Source organism: Talpa europaea (genome assembly GCF_964194135.1).
Source record: "Talpa europaea genome assembly, chromosome: 1".
In the NCBI taxonomy this organism is placed as follows: Eukaryota; Metazoa; Chordata; class Mammalia; order Eulipotyphla; family Talpidae; genus Talpa; species Talpa europaea.
The window spans coordinates 98,870,827-98,892,103 of record NC_140073.1 but is presented as its reverse complement, the minus strand read 5'-3'; the positions used below and the strand labels follow the sequence as shown (position 1 = coordinate 98,892,103).

The following is a 21,277-nucleotide window of genomic DNA, read 5'->3' as shown; positions in this document are numbered from 1 at the left end:
TACAGTGAGTAACTGAAAGAACACAGTCCCTCTTTCCAAGAACTTGACAGTATTATGGGAAATTCAAATATCCTTGGTGAGGGCAAGCACTAAGAACTGTGGGCACTTATGGGATCAGCACTTAAACCAGGTGGGAGGTGGCACAGGAAAGTCAGGAAGTCCTTATGGTAGAAGGAAATTATCCAAAATGGGAAATGTCTTCCTGCCAAGAATCCATGGCAACTTTAAGGAATAAAAAGTAATTTAGTGTAATTGAAACATAAAATTTGGAATGAGTTGGGGAAAGGTGGTGAGAGAACAGATTGAATGGATAAGTAAAGGCCAAATTCTAAGATTTAAGTAGGGTAAATTCTGACTGCATTAATTAATTAGAATTATTGACATTAAAATTAATGAATATATTTAATGGCTTAACACTTTGTTTCCAAAGGGATTTTATGTATTCATAGGGATTTAACAAGTCCCAGGATAACAGAAGATTTGTGTATAGAAACTATACCTACCATAAGAATGGCAGTAAAAACTAGGGAGGTAATTAATCTGGGAGATTGCACATATTAATACTTAAATGGGCTCAAAGTGGAATTAGACAAACACACACAAAAGTGGATTATTGGGGGAAGTTGTTTGGTTGAGGCCCTCACATTCCCTACTGGAAAAGTACCCTATTGCCATAATCAGAAACTGAATTTTTAGACAGCATGTTTCTTTGTTCTCAGGCAGTATTACATGTCTTAGGTATTTATATCCTTATCCCTTAAGTATACATAACCATCTATTTGGGGTAGCCTTAGTAAATATGATCTTCAGTTGAACTTAGAACTTTGGAGAATATTTACAAAGCAAAGGTTCATATCTCCTTGTGGGGAAAATCCTGAAATCTCATCTCTCAAAGACTGCCTATTTAGGTGACTTTTTGGTAATGAGACTCTACCTTCAAATTAAACTTCTATGGAGTCATTGATTAAAATGGCTGATTAAAAACAACTTTAGGGGCAAAAAAATTAAGATAATTTTCTCAAACTGAATTCTTCTAAAGTTCTTTTTATAAAGTGCTGTAAATTGAATCCCTCTTATCCTGACTTATCTTGAGTGGAAATAGAGAACAATGACTCCTCTGTATAAAATTCCCAATCATTCCCCAACATCACTTTCAGTTTCCCATTAGCCTTATCATTGCCATATAAGGAGCCTTCCTTTCTTTAGATTTTCCTGAGTCAGTTTTCTGATCCTTGAATATGTTTGCTGACCTACTCCTGAATTCCCTCTTAAGAATTCAAGTATTGATTCTAAGGCATTTAATGATCTCCCTTTCTAGTGTTTTAGTAGACACTGAGCCAGGCTTAAATTGTAGTTATTTTAATGTACAGTTACCCAATCAGTAGTACCTGTACACTACCATAGAGTGCACACAATTATGCACACACAAACACAAATACCAAACATGATTGCAAACACCCACATGTAGAGTGAAGTCTAGGGGACAGTGTATATAAAGAGTAGGGGTTTTGAGCAGAGAAAAAATACTTAAAAAATTTTATGTAAAGGAATTTCTGACTTCATCTTAGAAAGAGGGGGCAATATGTAACATAATAGCTGAGTATAAAAATTATTCAGGACAGTTATTTAATGTAAGTTATTCTTCCAAAAGCCTTAACTTGGTAGAAACAAGGTCATGTTGGAAGGAAAGCAGATTGTGGGAATGGGAAAATTTTAAGTAAAGTTGAGAATGTTAACACATAACTATTTTGTATTGTTATGTTTTTCCATCTTAAAATTAAGTGGATTCACAACAATAATGTAAATTAGTGTATTGGTAATATTAATATATTGGTAAATATTTAACAAATATTGGTAAATGTCTTTATTGGTATTGGTAATGTACCTGTGGTACAATACATTTGTAATGCATTGTATTGGTAAACAAATATTTAACAACTGACTGTAGTTGAGAAGAGACTGGGATAAATTCCGATTGTAGCATTTGCTGATTGCTAGGGTAATCATCCACTCCGTATAACTTATTTCAAACTACCAACCTGATGTCATTGGACACAGAACTAGGAAGGACCATGCAGTTGCACACCATTATATATCATTTTTCTACTGGACAGATATCTCAAGACCATAATTAATAGTAAAATGTAGTTTAAAAAATATAACATGTTATAAATTTTGAGTATTTGTTACCTTTGTCTTAATGCATAATCTGTTTTAAATTTTTGTAATATAATGTTTATTGATAGCTTTTCTTAGCAATTAGCTTGCAAATGTCCTTAAAAAATGAACAATTAGTTCTCTCCAGCTGGTGTGAGGCAGCTCCAACACATGACTAGGTATCACAGCCAGTCTAGTAGGTGAAAGAATCCATGTGATTAGATCTCCTGAGAAGAGAACTGTGATTCCTCTGAACTGCTATGAAATTGCCTGTACACAGCCCTCTGTACCATCTTAGCTGTGCTGTCTCCTTGTGAACTTTCCCAAAATGAGAAGTAAAGTCCTTGTGTATACACTAGAGGCACATTTGTTCTGGCTTGTATAGCCAATTTGAAGAAAAGTGGAAGGTGCCTGGAAACTTTGAAAGCTAGAATAGAAGACTAAGGGAGTTGAATATAGAGGTGGTATTTCCAGCAGATCACCTTGTTAATACTGGTAGCTTTGGAAGCAAAATTGAACGTAAGAAATTCCTAGGATATGCTCTTCATGGTCTTCTAAAACTGATTTCCTAGGTCCTGTATTCCCAAAAGGAAGCTCTGAGTTAAGAACAAAGGATACTTCTCAAAGATGAATCAAATATTTTTGCCAGGGGTCTTACAATCCTAAAAAGTTTGGGTTTAGAATATTATCTTCAACTTTAAGAGAAAAGGCAAAAATTCCCATAGAATAAGAGCAAAACTTTGGAGGCAAATGGACGTTAAATGATAGTAAGTCCCAAGTATATGACTATAACTGGAGTATTGCAATATAGTGTAAAAATTAGGAAAATAAACTTTAAAGTCAGGATGTTAGATGTGTGTTCACGTGAAATTGTCATGTAGGAGGAAAACAATGAGACAATAAATGTACTGAAGAAAGTGGAAAACAGCAGGGAGTAGACTTTGCAAGCATTTTGAGACTGAGAAAGCATAGGGTAAGAGAACCTGACATAGAGAACCATTCAATAAAGACAATGAACTAGAAATTATATGAAAAAATCAGGGAACATATAATTTCCCCTTCCTAGGCAGTGATGACCAGAAGCTGGGGAGGACATGTCTCATTTCCCACAAACAGCATTGCAGTAGACTGACCCTAAGCAAGACAAGTAAAGATTGCAGCATGCACGGAGCTCTCAAAGTGAGGTTAGGAGTAACCAGTAGGGGACAGAGCATACACAAACACCAGAAATCTGTGACAGCTATCAAAAATGAGTCAGTGGATGAGTTGCCATGGGATGGAGCCCTACGAAGAGACTAACAGTACCTTCAGCAGAGGCCATGAACATGGGGCCATCCAAAGAGAAATATTAAGTGAGCCACAGACCCGGCATTTGGAAGCATGGCAAGCGTGGGGCAGAAATAGAAAGGCATGAAGCAGTGTCCAACAGACTGATCACTGAAACAAACTTCTACCTTTTTGATGCTGGATGTTCTCTTGTTCCCATGCAACAGCCCCCAGTCCCAGTATCTTAGCAGTTTCCATACTTCAGAGAGCAAAAATGTTACCTGGTGCAGAGGTGAAAACTGAAGTCCTGGAATCTTACCACCCATGATCCTAGGCTGGGCCCAGGATTCCGCATTTTAAAAATAAGCACATTGAAGATTCAAGTGTGCTTGCAGTTGGTTTACCAACCACTGTCTGAGAAGTGTGACAGTATTGTTAGAGGCCCTGCTGATGGGACATGTCTGGAAATAACTGTTAAAGAGCCCCAGAGTTTCAGCATTCTTACCTGGGGAGTAAATACTGTCTCCTGTTAGGGGCAATTTCCTGGCACAGCTGTAACAACATTTACTTGGAAACATTTAGTCTTTATATTTGACTTTGTATCTTCGTTGATTTTTAATATTGCTGCTTTACCTTGGGCTTAATAGTCTATGTCATTTCAAATCTTGTTTGGAAACAAGTAGGGTTATAAATCCTAATTAAATAAAAGTAATTGCTTATACCCTCATATAGTCAGGAGAAGTAGAGAAAGTGAGTTATATATTGTATAGCTATTAGTTGGATGATAAATTACTTTTACACTGAATCCATCTTGATAATGTATGTGAGATATCTTGAAAACTGTAAAGTTTTATACAAGTATTTGTATAAAATGTTTTCAAAATATCAGTACCCAGTATATAACAAATAAGTATGTGCATTTTCTATTGTATGGTTATAAAGTCCTTATATAATCAAATGTTCTTGTATTTATGTTTTACTAATTGAAAAGGGCAAAGTCCAAAATTTCCATCAAATATACCTAAAGAGAAGAATGCATTAATTTGTCAAAATATTATGGTTCTTTCTTCTTTGTAGCTCTTCTAAATCCCACAAACAGAGAGAGGATTATCAGTATTATTTGAATGTGTGTGGGCTTGAAAACTCTAAATGTTTCTAAAAGAGCAAGGCTTTTTGATGCTGTTAAAAAATACTGGGAGCTTTTGGTGCAAGTTAATCTTAAAGATCTGTCAGCATACCGTACTACCTGCAGCTTCCATGTAATGGAGACATAACTGATGTTATGCTGAGTGAAGCTTGGATGAGGTTTTCCTGTGGTCCATGTAGGGCAATTGACCTATTTATAGTAAGGCTTGTCTACATCTACAATTATGCATAATTCTGCATATGAACATTTTTACGCCTAGAAAGGAAGCCATCCAAACAAGACATTTCTGCTTGAAGAATACAAGTAAGAGAGAAATATGGACTATGCCCAGTCAAGATTATAAAATTATTTTCAGAGCCAAGAATTCAGGTGGAGGATAGATTTATTGATGTGACAATTGTCAGGGAAACCAGAGACATGATCTCAGAGAGATGTATATTCAAAAGGAGGCCTTAGGGAATATTCTTGTCTATTGAAATAATGAGGAATCTTGCAGAGAGTTGTGACATCTGGAAGAGAACAATAAAGATGAAAATTTAGAGTCACTTGGAGAGAAAAATGTGAGTTGCCTTTCATATATGTGATCAGGTTGGCTATATCTCTGAGACATTAGTATTGTATAGACATTTAGCTTATGCTTTGAAAATAAAATATCCTTTCTCTTTAATCTAGTAGGGCATCAGATTGCCCAATAGCTCAGGTTAGAGGAAATAATCTAAATTTGAGGAGAAAAATTAATGCCTGTTTTTCTCAGCTTAACTTGGACTATGGGTTTTTGAAGAGGTTGGGAGAACCAGTCATTATTAGGTCTGTGAGAAAACCAGGACTTTTATTTTCTGAACTTCATTACTGTGAAGTTCTTGTTGTTGATTTTTTTTTTAATATATTTTTTAAAGATTTATTTATGCATACAAGAACTGGGGTACAGGCAAGAGGTGTGGTGAGGAAGGGTGAGAGGATTCACCAGAAACAGAGTGGGGAGAAGAACAGGTGGGTCTACTGAAAAACAGTGCTGAGGGGAGCAGCAGGCGAGTCAGGACAGATCTGCAGCGCCATGTGGGTCTCCTCCCTGGCCAGGGATGGAACTTGTGCTGCAGTGGCTGCCGATAGCTTCACGGTGTTGCGTCTTAACCCCTTGTGCCACCAGGGAGGCCCTGTGAAGTTCTTGTTACAGGAGAGAGCCCTTCTTTCTAGGAGATGTTCACACTCTTGCTTTATTCTCTGCAAAATGTGAACAAAGAGACACAACCTATCTTTCAATACCCTTTGTTTGCTGGTACTACATAGGCCAACACTGAGCTATTGTGATGTTTATTAAAATTAAAAGTCATAAAAGCTAATCTATTTTGTTTTTATCTATCACCTCACCAACTTAGGAAACTGCCTTACTTCTTTTGCAGCCTGTCCACTATTTGCCAGGCTATTCCCCAAGTTTGGGATTTAATTATTGATAAACTGTTAAATTGTGGACATTGTTGTAAGTTTTTGTAAGCCTGTTTTATTATACTTCTCTGGCCCATGGCCCTCTTTTAGGAATTTCTGCATTTCCTTTGAAAGACATCTATAGAGAGGTCCTATGGAATATGGGTGTGGATATATATAGTTTAATGTAATAAATGGAGATTTTTTTTTCTGCCAGTACCTAAATAATGCTGTTGAGAAAATGTCATCTTTAAATAGAGGATTGAAGGTTAGTCATCTAGGTATTTATCTGGATCTCTGTCCATTTCATTGTTTCATCTTTTCAAAGTAAAGTTGGTTCTCCATCAATTTCATCAGCAATATAGTTTTCAGCTTCATTTATCCTGCTTGGGAGCTGAAGAAAGCTGCATATCTTAGCCTCAAGTAATAGACACTGTAGAACATCAGCTTTAGCAACTCACCTGAGAAACCTGCAGTGCAGACTGCAGAGCTCATCAAGATGGTACTGGCAATGGACCCTCTTCCCCAAGATCTAAACACCAGTCAGGGTACACTTGGTGGGAATTTAGGGTGTACCACTTTGTGAGTGTGTTTCTCCCTGAACATAAAACTTAACGATGACTCCAGAGTTTAATCCCAAAGCCTGAGTTCTGAGACAGAAGGAGGCAAGATTTGGCAGGAAGTCACAGGAGAAGCTTGTTAAAACTTGAAGAGGAAAACCCAACACAGCAGGAGTAAATCAGCATTTGAGGGACCAAGGGAAAGAAGCACTACGAAAGTCAGGCCCAACACTAAAAGTATTTTTTTATTTCCTTTTTTTCAAAACATATTTAAATAAAATGTATCACAAAAATGTTTTGGTAAAGAAGATATTTTATATTAAGAAAGGGAGTATAAGAAGGGTTACTGGACCTCACTGGTGGCTCAAGGGGTTAAGACTATGAAGCTATCTGCAGTCACTGCAGCATGAGTTCCCTTCCCGGCCAGGGAGGTGACCCACATGGCACAGCAGACCTGTCCTGACTCGCTCGCTGCTCCCCTCAGTAGTATATTTCAGTGGATCTGCCTCTTCTGCTTCCCACTCTGTCGCTGGTGAATCCTCTCACACACACTCTCCCTTTCCCACCCCCAACCTCTGGCCTGCACCACAGCTCTTGTATGCATAAATAAATAAATCTTTAAAAAAAAAAAAAAGGTTACTTAAAAAAGAGAGAGAAAATCCCCCCCAAAAAACTCCCAAAAGTGTTAATGAAAGTAGCACTTAAAAAAAAAAAATCCTCAAATGTTAAAGTAAAGCATCTGTTTGTGAAGCCTCTTTGCTGATCATTTCCTAGGCTGAAAGAAAATCAGAGTTTACTTCATTCCTGTGGGCGGCCGAACCACTATAAAAATCTTAGGTTCTTTTGATGTTTGCTCTCTGCAGAAGTTCTGAGGTTCTGAGGGACCTGAAAAGGAACAGAGTTGTAAGGGGGATTTCCAAATATTATTAGAGAGGCAAGTTTTAGTAATCTTGTTTATTTAACTCATTTGTTTGAGGCAGAGGGCTGTGGTTTCCTTATGTCATCTCAGAGCCGTTCCCTCAGACACCTGAGGAAAAGAAACCAGTTCATCAGAATGATACAGGGGTTGGTCTCTGGAACAGTGAGGAGCAATTACATTCAGTCTGATAAAAACAGATGGAGATGATTTGATAACATGGTGGTATGTTTTATTACTGTGGCTTTTTAAAGTTCCACATTAAGCAATGCTTCTGTCTGTACTTGTGACTCAGAAAAGACTCATTGAAACTTGGAGAGTCAGAAATTGTATATATCTCATAAGAATTATTCAGAAAAGTGCCAGTAAAACTCATTTTTTTTCTTAGAAACCAAAGTGGGAAAGAATTCAAAGAAAGCTTCTAATGTGAGATGGACACTCATGTTGAGTATCATTCTTATATAACCTACAAAATGATTATTTAATGTCTTAAATTTTTTTTAAATACAATACTTATTAATTGTAATGCTAAGTATTATTTCCCATTAATCCTTATGAGTTTAAGCATCACTGTGTAAATTATCCAATTAGCGTCGAATTACGAATGTCTTGTCTTAGTGAACTCATAAGATGGCAAGTGATAAATTCCTGCATATGTTCAAAAAAATCAGATGCTGGCTCTGCCCTTATCTATTGGTATGTGTTTCCAATTATTCTGGGCTTTTCTTAGGCTTTACAAAATGTGATTTTTACATTCATCTATGTGGCACCTAGGAGAAATATGAATGAATGAATGTATGTAAACAATTAGGTAAGTAAATCCTCATCTGGGTTGGTAGTGTTTCAAATTTTGGTTCATAATAATTCCTGAAAACCAACATGTCATTCTTGTCTGTGCTGTCCCTCCAAAATCACAGTAAAGGCCTGTCATGGATGTCATGTCTGAATTGGCATTTTAGCATCCATCATTCCCGATTGCCCAAAGGAATTAGACACCTGACTTGTTCTCCAATGATTCAATTTCTCTTTCAACTCTTCAAATGATTAAATATCTTACAAAGAAATATCTACTGAGTAATTAGACAGGCTTCATGGAAAGGTATATATCCACTTTATCCTTAAATTCTTATTTTTCCAATTCCTGTGTCCTGTTATTTACCTACAACTTAGGAAATTCAATTGAATGATTTCCATTACTTCTAAAATTCATTCATCATTTATTCTGTCTTTCATTTATTGATGCCTGCCTTCTGTTTTAGATACTATGCTAGTTGTTGGTCCTATAAAGGCAATTAAGCTACAACCAGTATGCTCATGAAATGCAGTTTTACAGAAGCAATGAATGAAAACAATTATAATGCAAACCAATGAATATATGTTTGTGACCATTAGTTTACTTATTTAAATATCCCCTCTTGTTCACTGAAAAGCAAGTAGTATTTCTATTGAAAGAGGTTTATTTTATCATATAATTTGGGGAAATAAGCACCCAAAATCCTCCTTTTGGAAATTCTAATACACACCACTGTATTGTAATAAATAGCCTGAGAGATCATGCTGTAAAGAAACCTTTTTCAATTTATCTTAATTTTCCCCAAAGTTACTTAAACACCACCATATTTTTCATGGCACATGTGTTAACATCCTGTGAGATGTTAACATTATATGATCTACAACTTGTTAAATGAACTGATTAATGTTTGGAACAGCGTGGTGCATGCCCTTTTGTTATAGAAGATAAAATGATAAATATTCCCTTATACCTGGAAGATACGTTATTAGTCAGGACTCCTCAGAAAGAAACCTAGCTCAAGCTAGGTTAGGCAGAAAAGTGAGTGGATAAATTCACATGAATGGGGCGTTAAGAGTGGAACTAGCCTAGGGACTCAAATACCTCTTTATTCTGTATCTGTTTGTGCATTGATATGGACTTTCTCATGTGTCTTGACTGAGATGGAAAGAAAGAAAAAGCATAGCTATAAGCATCTCCAGACTGATTTACATCATTTTTGCTTGGTGTCCTCAAAGAAGAGAGAGCTTTTCTTGTTCAATGTTCATATACAAATCCATAGGGGAAAGATTCTGATTGGCCTTGCTGAAGTCATGTGCTCCCTGAGACCCAATCACTATGGATGTATTTGAAATGTACTATTATTAACCATATCTGGACACATGTAAATCCCTAATAGGAATAAAGGCTTCAGCAGATCTACCCAAAATCAAGAGAGGCAGTTCAAAGGGATTTGATGTTACCAGTTTGATGTTAGAGGATCAAAAAAAAAAAAAAAAAAGATGTCTATGACAATGTGGTCTAATTATTAAAGCCTAGATTTGGACATGATTGGCAGTTGGACTTAGAATGTAAGGTTAAAAAAAAACTGAACTCTTCTAATATAAAATTCATTATATTTGGAAAACATACCCCAATTTATAAAATGGTTTATAGTTAATAATCCCAATGTTCTAACCTCAGCCTATTGTTTAAATATATAAAACATTTTCTTGGTTACAAGAAATTATATTTCTCAAAGTTATACATTCTATCAGTGTGTACCTTGGATTTTTAAGTAGCTGAATTAACTAACTTTACTATAAATATTTCAGGCTAAAATTCTTATGGCTATATTATAAGGTATTAAACATTGGGAAATTATGACTTTAGGTTGGAGTGAACCACAAAAAAATTTGACTAGAAAGAATATTGGTCTGTCCATGGAACCAAGTTCCATGATGACACATCTCTAGGAGAGCATGGGGAGGACTTCCAGCCTTGTATTTAGACTTGTGTTATTATGTTAGTTCCCAAGTTTTCACAAAGGACTGTTAACTCTAAACCAAGTTCAGATGCCCATTAAATTAGAAGCTCTGTATTTAACTATCAATGTAATATATTTACACTTGAGAGATTTGTCTAAAGTCAATCCTTAAATTACATTTTTTTCAAAAATATAATATCAAAAGATTTGGGGCTTTAAGGAGGTGAAGGTTGCAGGTATGCATGCCTTGATTGCAGTTAGAGTCAGATTTCCCAGAAAATGTTTTAAAATTGAAAAAAGAAGAGGATTCATGTTGGATCTTTGGATAGACAGATGAGTCAGTAAAAGACAAGGAGGAGGAGAAGTCAGAGAGTAGGAGTTACATTTCAAGAAGGAGGTGGTGATCAGCACCAGGCATGGTAGACAGGTCAAGTAGGAGGAACTCCCTGGTGACATAAGGAAAAGCAGTTTCTTTAGAGGAGAGGGTCAGAGGGTTTTGGACTAAATGAGAAGTAAAGTTCTTTGCTAAGAGGAAGAATTAAGCATGGGATTGAAACGTAAGGAGAATGTTAAGCATCTTAGGTAAATAAATTAACCCTGGAGGAGTGCTGAGTTGTCACCTCCTGTGGTGGCAGCGGGGTGGAGGAAAACAACTCAAACTCCAAGTAGTGAAAGAGAATGACCTAGAGGGGCTCACATCTCGGAGATGCAGCGGCCCTTTCCTGGGCCAGTCTCACATTTATTTGGATCAGATCCAGGGAAGGTGGGCAAGTATGTAGAGGAATGTGTGTGGTGGGGCTGTGATGTGGGGATACATAATAGTCTGGCACAAGCTGGGGGGTGTAAAGAGGGGCTATTGCCTGGGGGGTGCCATTGTTGTTGCTGATCAAAACAGCCTATCTCTAGTCCATGTTTACACTAACTTCCTGTCAAGGTGTTCTAGCTGGTTATGCTAATCTGGCCATATGTCTGCCTGCTGTTTTCAGCAGATATCCTCATACCAAGACTTTTGTCCTCGTGAGAGGCCCCCTGCTCAACTCTACATTTTAGCTCGACCAGCAGAAACTTTGGGCACCAAGACAACAAGGAGGGGCTGGGGAATCCACATTGAGTTCCATTTAAAGTTTGATCTCACAAATGTGTAATAAATTTAACAGAATTAGGACAGGGCAGATGAGGAAAGAAAAGAAAACAAGTAAAGGATATTGGTAATAAAGACTTTGAAGAGAGAGACCCTGAGATCCATAGCTGTGGAGATAATAAAGCAAAAGTCTGATTGTGTCTTATAGCCCAAGACAAAAAGGAAGTAGTAGAAAAACAACTTTTTGAGGGAAGATCTAGCCCAGTCCCTGGTATAGGATACAGTTAATAAATACCACTGAAAATGGGCAACTTGATAATCTGAAGTGCCAGGATGATTAAAGTTAAATGAGTGAGAACATAAAGAGGGTAGGAGGTTGGCAACTAATCCATTCCTAGAATTGTGCTATTCACAACCTTTATCAGTATGTGTGGTGATCCTCATGATTGGAATAAGAACAGAATCTCTCATTTTAAGATTTTAACAGCAGAAAGTTCTAGGTGAGGTCAATTTCCTCACCCTGTAGGCTGTTTAACCAGATAAGTGAAGTCTACTGAGGATCAAGGGACTATAAGGATGGAGTTTTGAATAACCCTGAGAAAATGTTGGACAGTGACCTGGGCAGCCAGCAGCCACTGATTTTAAGAACCTGATTTTATTTTATTTATTTTTATTTATTTTTTTAATGTGTATCCTGTCACACATATCCTCCTCTGTATTTTTTTAAAGATTTATTTATTTTTATACAAGTGCTGGGGTACAGGCCAGAGGCATAGAGGGTGAAGGATTCACCAGAGACAGAGCGGGGAGCAGAACAGGCAGACAGATCAAAGGCTTTGCTGAGGGGAGCAGCGGGCAAGGCAGGAGAGGTCTGCCGCACCATGTGGGACTCTCCCTGGCCAGCAGGGAATCGAACCCACGCTGCAGAGGCTGCGGACACCTTCATAGCACGGTGCTCAACCCACTGTGCCACCAGGGAGGAGGCCCCCAAGAACCTGATTTTAAAAAGCATGGTAATTCCAAATTCAATGAATCGAACTTTTCTAGAATTGTCTTGGTAAGCCAGGAAAATGTTGACTTCCACTAACAACTACTTTAAAGGGTAGCAATGAAAGTGGCATCACCTGGAGAGGAATGGTTTTCTTTTTAAAAAAAAAATTTGTTAAAGTAACCACACATTAAACTATAATAGTATATAAATTTCAGGAATAAAAATTTCAATGTTATTCTTCAAAGAAATAGAACAATTATTGATGAAATTCATATGGAATCACCAAAAACCCCGAATAGCCAAAGCTCTCCTGAAAAAAAAAAAGAAGGGAATGGAGGCATCACACTCCCAGATTTCAGACTATACTACAAAGCCATAATCATCAAAACTGCATGGTATTGGAACAAGAACAGACACACAGACCAATGGAATCGAATAGAAAATCCAGAAATAAACCCACAGACTTATGGTCAACTAATATTTGACAAAGGAGCAAAGAATATGCATTGGAGCAAAGAAAGTCTATTCAATAAATGGTGCTGGGAAAACTGGGTCGCTACATGCAAAAGAATGAAGCTTGACTACTACCTCACACCATACACAAAAACCAACTCAAAATGGATTAAAGAACTAGACATAAAACCTGAAACCATAAAATACATAGAAGAAAATATAGGCGAAACACTACAGGATATGCACATCAAAGACATCTTTACAGACACATCACCCAAAGCAGTGATAGTGAAGGCAAAGATAAACAGCTGGGACTACATCAAATTAAAGAGCTTCTGCACAGCAAAAGAGACAATAACAAAAACAAAGAGAAACCCCACCAACTGGGAGAACATTTTTGCACCCAACACTAATGACAAAGGATTGATCACAAAAATCTGCAAAGAGCTGATGAGACTCAGCAACAACAAAGAAAATAACCCAGTCAAAAAATGGGCAGAAGAGCTAAAAAGAATGGCCAACAGGCATATGAAAAAATGTTCAACATCACTTGTAATCAGGGAAATGCAAATCAAAACTACCATGAGATACCATCTTACACCAGTGAGAATGGCACATATTAAAAAAACTAGCAACAACAAATGTTGGCGAGGGTGTGGAGAAAAAGGAACTCTTCTGCACTGCTGGTGGGAGTGCAAACTGGTCCAACCACTATGGAGAGCTGTGTGGAGATTTCTGGACCTACTAAACATAGAGCTTCCATATGATCCAGCAATTCCACTCCTAGGTATTTACCCAAAGGACACAGAAACATCAATTCCAAAGAACACCTGCACCCCTATGTTTATAGCAGCACTGTTTACAATAGCTAAGCTTTGGAAACAGCCCAAATGCCCAAAAATAGATGACTGGATCAAGAAGATGTGACACATATACACCATGGAATATTACTCAGCATTCAAAAAAGATAAACACATGCAATTTGCAGCAACATGGGTGGCGCTGGAAGGGATCATGCTCAGCGAAATAAGCCAAAAAGAAAAAGAAAAATACCGGATGGTCTCACTCATAGCAGGAATCTAGAAAACTTAAATAAGGGACCAGGAAAATGAATAACTATAAGAAAATGAAAATCAAAATCAACAAAAATCTATGAACCAGAGACACTTTTGGGGGGGTGGGTGGCAGGAGGGGAGGTATTGGGATCAAAATGGGGGGGGTTGAAATTGTATGGGGAATATAAAAATAAAATTTATTATTAAAAAAAAGGAAAAAAATTAATTTATTATTAATTAAATCCTAGACAAAAAAAAATAGAAAGTCAACATATGTGTGTACTATAAGAAGTTCATCATTCAAATTCACATAATTTGCCCACCCACCTTTTCCCTTCCCTTCTGGTAACCACAATTGGTCTTATGGTATAAAACTTAATTTTTATTTCATCTTCTTCATTTGTTTGTTTTCTCTATATACCACATATGAATAAAATCTTATGGTGTTTGTCTTTCTCTGGCTTATTTCACTAGATGTGATACCCTCTAGGTCTGTATATTCATGTTCTTGAAGATGGCAGGATTTTTTTTTATATGTAGCGGAGTAGTATTTCATAGTGTATATATTCCACATATTCTTTATCCTTTCATCAGTTAATGGAGGGCACTTAAGTGGTTTCTAATTCTTGATTAGTATACATAATGATGCAATAAACTTGGGGGTGCATATATCTGTTTCAATTACTGTTTATATTTTTTTGATAAAAACGCAGATTTGGGATAACTGGATCATTTCTATTTTTAAGTTTTGGAAAACTCACCAAACTGCTTTCCATAATGGCTGCACCAATTTACATTCCCACCAACAATTTATAAGAGTTCCCTTCTCTCCACACCCTCTCTAACACTTGTTTTTTCTTGTCTTTTGGATAATAGCCATTCTCACAGGTGTGGGGTGATATCTCATTGTGGTTTTGGTTTACATTTCCCCAATAGTAAGAGATGATGAACATCTTTTTGTGTGCTGGTTGACCATCTCTATGTCTTCTTTGGGGAAGTATCTATTGAGATCATCGGCCCATTTTTAAAATTGAATTTTTTATTTTTATCATTGAATTTCATGAGTTCTTTGTATGTTTGAATTTTAACCACTGTTGGGCCCATGAAATACAATTATTTTCTCCCATTCAGTAGAATGTTTGTTTTGATGCAAATTTCTTTCACTAAAGCATTGGTTTTCAATTAAGGAAAACCTTTGAAAAAAGCAACTAAGAGGTAAGGTTCTATGCTCTGGTGGAGGGAGTATTTTAGCAATAACTTTTAGACTTGCTTGATATTTGTTAATGTTTTTAATTCTCTATATGTTGTGTCAACAACACCACAGTGATAAAGAAAAGAAACAGGAGTTGTGGAGCAGGCTGAAGGATGCAGGATGCTGCTCAAGAGCAAGAGCCTGGCCTTTTATTGACAGAGAAGGGTGAGTCAAACTGAACACTGGAGTTTGGGCTTTAGGGAGGGTGAGTCCAATGATACACACCCGACTCCCACCCATGACTCCAATCTTATTAACAAAGTGTTCCACTGATCAGTCCCTGGGGGACTAAGTACATCAGTCACCTGGCCTCTGGGCATTCCAGGTCACACCTCAGGATGTATACCTATTGCCCCAGGGCTATGAAGCGTCCTGCTCTTGTCTAACTTGAAAGGAGGCTTGTATGCTACACCCATATCTATAGACAACACACCTCCTAATGCTGTAACCCACTTGAAATGCTATTGGAAAGGACTATTCTAAAAAATTTGACGATATAACATGATTACTGAAAACTAGATAAAAGGGATTAAAATAGTTTTAAAAAAAGGATAGACTGGCCGAAATATCTGCAGTAATTTGGGGAAAGGCATAATATTGATTGATATTTATAACATTCTTCCAGTAACTACATATTTTGTCCTGTTTAACCCCATACTTCCAGATCTAAGACTTTGTTTCACAGCTATTTATATCTCCTAACTTCTAACGCAAATGAACTCAGATGGCTAGGTTGGAATTGATTACAGCCAGTAGGAAAATGAACTTCACTCTCACTTTTAGATTTGACTTTCAGTATGATAAAATATCCTCCCCCTTGGAGCTGCAAGAACTATCCCCAAATGAATTGGCTCATACCTCCATTTTAAGGCTGAAATGCTTTCAAGTTATTTCCCCCATCTTTGATTTTGCTGAGTATACCCTTTAGATATCATCAGTAGCCCAAGGTTTTCAACTGTCATCAGGATGCACTAGTGTTTATCCCCCCCCAACCCCTTCACAGAGGGAAAGGAAATAGTTCAGTGACCACCATTGTTAGAACTTTCCATCCCTGACCCATACCTGAGGGCCACTGACACTGCGGCCTGTTGAGATCATGGTGGTTGGGAAGGGTTAACTGTTCCTGAATGGCGGTAGCACCAAAACAGGAATTTCTAGTTTAGAACGGTGTAACTGTAACAGACAGCATGTGCCAAGAGAAATCAGCCCTGTCTAGGCAGTAATTTGTAACTAGTTTTGTCCTGCTAGCAATAGTCAGGTTGACTCCCCTAGTCTGTACTTTATCTCTACTGTAGTTCTCTTACCATGGTCCCCAGATCAGCAGAACCTGCATTACCTGGAAACATGCTCCAAATGCAAATTTTGTAAATTTCAGACCCTGCTGCCTCACTGCTCTGACTCAGAAACTCTGGCGTTGATTGAGCCATCTGCCCTTCAAGGAGCCTTTCAGGTTATTGCTTGCTCAGGTTTGGGACCCCTGGGTCAGGCAACGTTGGTTCTCAGCCTAGGACGTTGCTTACAAAAATCTGGGTGAACTTTCAACAGACTAGCCATGCTTGAGCCCCACCCCGAGTCTGACGTAGTCCCACGGAGTCTGGGCATCAGAAGGCTGAATAAATGCCCGAGATTCAATCCCAGGACTCCGGCTGAGAGTCACGCTGGAACGCAGAAGGAGCTCTCTGATTGGCGCCCTCCGGGCGGCTCGGGCGTGCAGCGGAAGCTGCTGCGGCCGGGCTCGCGGCGCAGGTACCTCCCAGGGCGCCGCGGAGCAGCCGGCGCGGGACCCGAGCACCAGAAACACAAGCCTCGGGGCGGCGGCCACGGCATCAGCGATGGCGAAGGGCGAAAGCGGAGCCGGGCGCGCAGGGCCGGGCGGCACCTGGCTGAAGCCGAGCCCCGCAGCGGCGCGGGCGGGAGCGCAGCGGGATGGAGTCCGCGGAGCGGCGCGGCAAGCGGGAGGAGCGCGAGGATGGATGCAAGGCCGCTGCGGGCTCCGAAACTCCATCAGCAGATGCCTCATTCCTCAGCATCTAGGAGACCAATAAACTCCGCGCGCCGAGCTGGGGCCGAGCCCTTTGGAAGTCAAGGCCGCTAAGAGGGAGGCGGGCACCAAGGAGGAGCCATTAGCTCCTCCTTGATGACATCGGATGTCATCAACCCCAAGGCCTTGCGACAGCGACAAGAGCTGCGGGAGAAGCTGGCGGCCGCCAAAGACAGGCGCCTGATGAACCAGAAGCCGGGGGAGAGAAGGGCGCTGGGGGAGGGCGGCCCTGGGCTGGATGGACACCGCGACCTGGATGGAGAGGAGCCGGCAGCGGCCCAAGGAGAAGAACTTGGCAGAGAAGAGGGCCAAGCTGCTGGAGGAGATGGGCCAAGAGCTAGGCATCAGCGCTCTGGTGGAGGAGGAAGCTGGGCTGAGCCCACAGGACCAGGACGGTGCCCGGGACCTGCGGGGCCTCACCGTGGAGCACGCCGCGGATTCCTGTCGAGAAGGGGAGACGCTGACCCTCACCCGCAAGGACAAAGGCGTGCTGCAGGAAGAGGCGACGCGCGGGCGAACGCGGGCCTGGTGGATCGACAGCGGCCAGAGGAAAATGTGGAACCGCGGAAGAAGCAGCCGGGCTACCTGGCCTACGCACTGGAGAGTGTGGACCGCTTGGCCCAGCAAAAAACCCCGCTCGATTCTGTCCAAGCGTGACGAGGAGCTGGAGGGCGAGCGGCCCCACTCTTTCCTGCTGGGCCCGGGCGGCATGGCCGATGGTTTGCGGGAGCGGGAGCGACGCGAGATCCGCTCACGCCGGAGGAGGTGGTGACCTTTAACAAAACCAAGCGGAAGGTGAAGAAGATCCGCAAGGAGAAGGAGGTGGTAGTGCGGACAGACGGCTTGCTGCCCCTGGGGGACCAGACTCTCAAGATGGGGACTTCGGTTCCAGGCTGCGGAGCCGGGGTCGGCGCCGGGTACCCGAGGCGGACGAGGAAACCCAGCAAGAGGCGCCAGAGAAGAAAGCCGTGCCACAGCACCCCCGAACCTCCTTGTCCGACCACACCCGGGTGGAGAACATGGACATCAGCCATGAGGAGGCTGGAGCTTCCACTGGCTCCCCAGAGGTGCTGGAGGGGGACCAGCCAAGCTGGAGCTGCAGAAGCAGCTGGAGAAGGGGCCTCCGTTGGCAGCTACAGCGACCCCAGCAGCTGCGGGACAGCAGAGAGAAGGTGGTGGCGATTGTGAAGACGCTGGAATCCTGCCAGCCGGGCTGGAAGCACGACGAGGAAGGAGGAGCTCAAGGGGGCCATCATCTTCCATGTCACATGGGCGTTCTGCACCCCGGGGGAGATGCCCGCCTACGGGCTGGCGGGCCACCGAGAGGAGCAGGAGGAGCTCACGGACTTGAAACCGGATGAGGCGCGAGCGCTTGGCCAAGGGTGGCTCACGGTCAACCTGGAGGAGAAACAGCAGCAGGACTTCGCCGCCTCCACCACTACCCTGCACGCAGAGCCCGCCGTGGACAGGGGCTGGCGGCAGCCCAGCCCCTGTGTCAGAGCAAAGGGCTGCTGGAGACCACGGGTGGCCTGGGTGAAGGTGCCCACAAGTCCCTGCCGTCGGCCGCAGACTGCGTCGAGTGCAGGATGATCGTCGACGGCAAGCACAGGCGGCAGGAGGAGAACCGAGGCTTCACCCCGGACTTCAGGGAGAAAGAGGCTACACGCCCCACGCGAAGATCGAGCACGTGGAGGAGGCAGGCCCGGAACTCACGCCCAAGGAGGCTTTCGGGCAGCTGTCCCAGCGCTTCTGTGGGAAGGGCTCCGGCGAGGTGAGGATAGGTGAGGACGGAGCGGTGCTGGAAGAAGCGGGACGAGCATACATTGTGCAAAAATGAAAAATGGTGTAAGAATTATATAAAATAAAATAAAATTAAAATTAAAAAAAAAAAAGAAGCGGGTCGAGGAGGCGCTCCTGAAAATGATGAGCTCCCGCGGCACGCCCCTGGGCACCGTGGCGCTGCTGCAGGAGAAGCAGAAGGCCCAGAAGACCCTGTGCCCCGTGCTCAGCGGCAGCAGCGGCAGGAGCACGAACACCAAAATGTTACCAAGTGACGCTGACCTTCCTCCGGCCTCCTCCCCACCTTTAATATTAAATGAAGTTCCCTCCTTTTTTCCAAAGTGTTTTCCAAGCACTTGCATTTGTATACTCGGTGCAGCACAGTCTGCTAAATGATAGGCAAATTCTCCATTTCTACAGATCTTGCTGCCCCTTCAACTACCCTTAGGCCTGGAAGCTTAAAGTCCTTTTCAGATTACTGTTACTGCCATGGCTGATTCTACAGCAGCTATGGCTTTTGAACAATAGGAAGCTATTTACTCCTCCCCCAGGAGAAGTCAAAAATACCTCTTTGCAGGTCTTTCAACCTTTGTAGACTCGGGAAACATAAAAACATAAAACACAGGCTTCCTGTTCGGGGATTCTGTGCACAGCTAAAGACTGAGTTTAGCTGCTTCCCGACATTGACTTTCATAGCAACAGTTTAATTTGGAGAAAATCTGCTCCCTCAAATGGCTGAAAGTATTTATGTGGAAAATTTTCCAAGTGATTGACTTTACTATGTTGCTATTTTCTTTCCCCATGAATATTTGAGTATTTGGCTTTCTCCCAGCAGTGTTTCTGCCTCACTTCTCTTTAGGTAAAGTTTGTCAGTCCAGAGAGCAAGAGAAAAGGGCAACGTTTCCCCCTTTTAAAGTGAAATGTTTACCCATCCCCTTTGTAGAAAAGAATTTGAGCGTGTCTCCTATTTCTTTAATTTCCCATGCCAAATCTTCAAGGTAGTCAAAGGAACCCTGACCATCGCGCTGGAGACAGCACAACTGTGTGAGCTGTGTGCTTTATCAAGCACCACCCTGGCTCAGCACTCCCGGTTTGCTCAGATTCCCAGTCTCTCACTGAAATGAGGACCTCCACTCCCATCCTCATGAAGTTCAATCTTTTGTTCTTATAACCAAAAAGAGAAATTTTGGAGCCATCAGTGGATTTTTACAGGCCTTTCATGCTCAATCAGGAAACAGACCAGCTTCTCTCAGCACTTCTCTGGCTGTCTCCTCTTGTCTGCCCAACCTCATCAGAGTGAGGAGGCTGCCCTTATACACCCTCAACCACAGGCCTCCGCATTTACACATGCACATGCCCCCTCCTCTCTGGGCCAAGGTGTCCGTAATTACAGGTGTGCATGTGAGACCTCCGTTACTGGTCCTGGATGCTCATGGCGGGAAAGCAGAAAAAGCTTGATTTTAAACTCATTTTCTCTACATCCTCTAAGTTGCCAGTTTTACTGAGGGATACCATCATTCACTGTGCAAGACAGAAACCTGGAAACCTAACTTCTTCCCTCTCTCCCAAAAAATTAACACTTGATGTTCTATTTTCCATATAAGTTTTAAATCCAGGTCTTCTACCTAGTTCCTACCAGCTTCCCTATCCCCCTACCCGCTACCCCCCCCCTCCCCGCCCCCTAGCTCAGGAATCATCAGCTTCATCTGGAGAACTTTCTGGTCTTGCCTTTTTTTTTTTTTTTTTTACAATTCATCCTCCATTTTACAGGAGGGATTTTCTAATCATGGCTTTTTCCTGACCAAAAGCCCTCATGCTTGCAAAGTTCCTACAGTTTGACCCCTTCAGCTCTGCACTCCCCATCTCGCATTCTTCATGCTCAGTCATTCCAAATGAAGACAATTCAGGAAAAAGATGCCTGCGTCTTTGTATGCTTATTAGATTGTCAGTTTTGTGAGGACAACTGCATATCTCCTAGGTGGAAATTGTAACTCCAGCACCTAGCAGCATGATTGATGCATAGCAGGTGACCAATACATATTTGCTAAATGAATTAATTATCCTCAAAGTAAATTAGGAGCCATCCTTCCTTACCACCCAGGTATAGATGCCTTATTTGCATCTGTAACTTCTTCTTCATTAGCCAAGCTCCCCTAACCGAAACAACTATTACTTTTCCACAAAGGAGACACAACTTTGTTGCAGACAAAGCACCCTATATATCCCAAAGGAAGAGAAACTTTCCAAAGGTTCTGAGAATTAGCATATGGTAATTGTCAAATCCCAGGGTATCTTTTAATCGAAACTTCACAGTAGTTCACTTAGTTTGTACTCACTGCTTAAACTGGGTAGAACCTCATAATAGAGGTTGTGTCATGCCTTAGTGAAAATGGAGAGAATG

General features: G+C 41.3%; 1 protein-coding gene and 1 pseudogene across 2 annotated transcripts in view; both read left to right on the top strand.

Moving 5' to 3' along the window:
- Positions 1–21,277, top strand: part of CCDC148 (coiled-coil domain containing 148) — a gene marked incomplete at its 3' end in the record, with an annotated part of 222,046 nt that overhangs the window by 190,955 nt on the left and 9,814 nt on the right.
- On the top strand, positions 16,609–19,435 carry LOC311180344 (U4/U6.U5 tri-snRNP-associated protein 1-like; annotated as a pseudogene). The gene is made up of 2 exons: positions 16,609–18,892; positions 18,991–19,435. The product of its transcript is annotated as a U4/U6.U5 tri-snRNP-associated protein 1-like (transcript).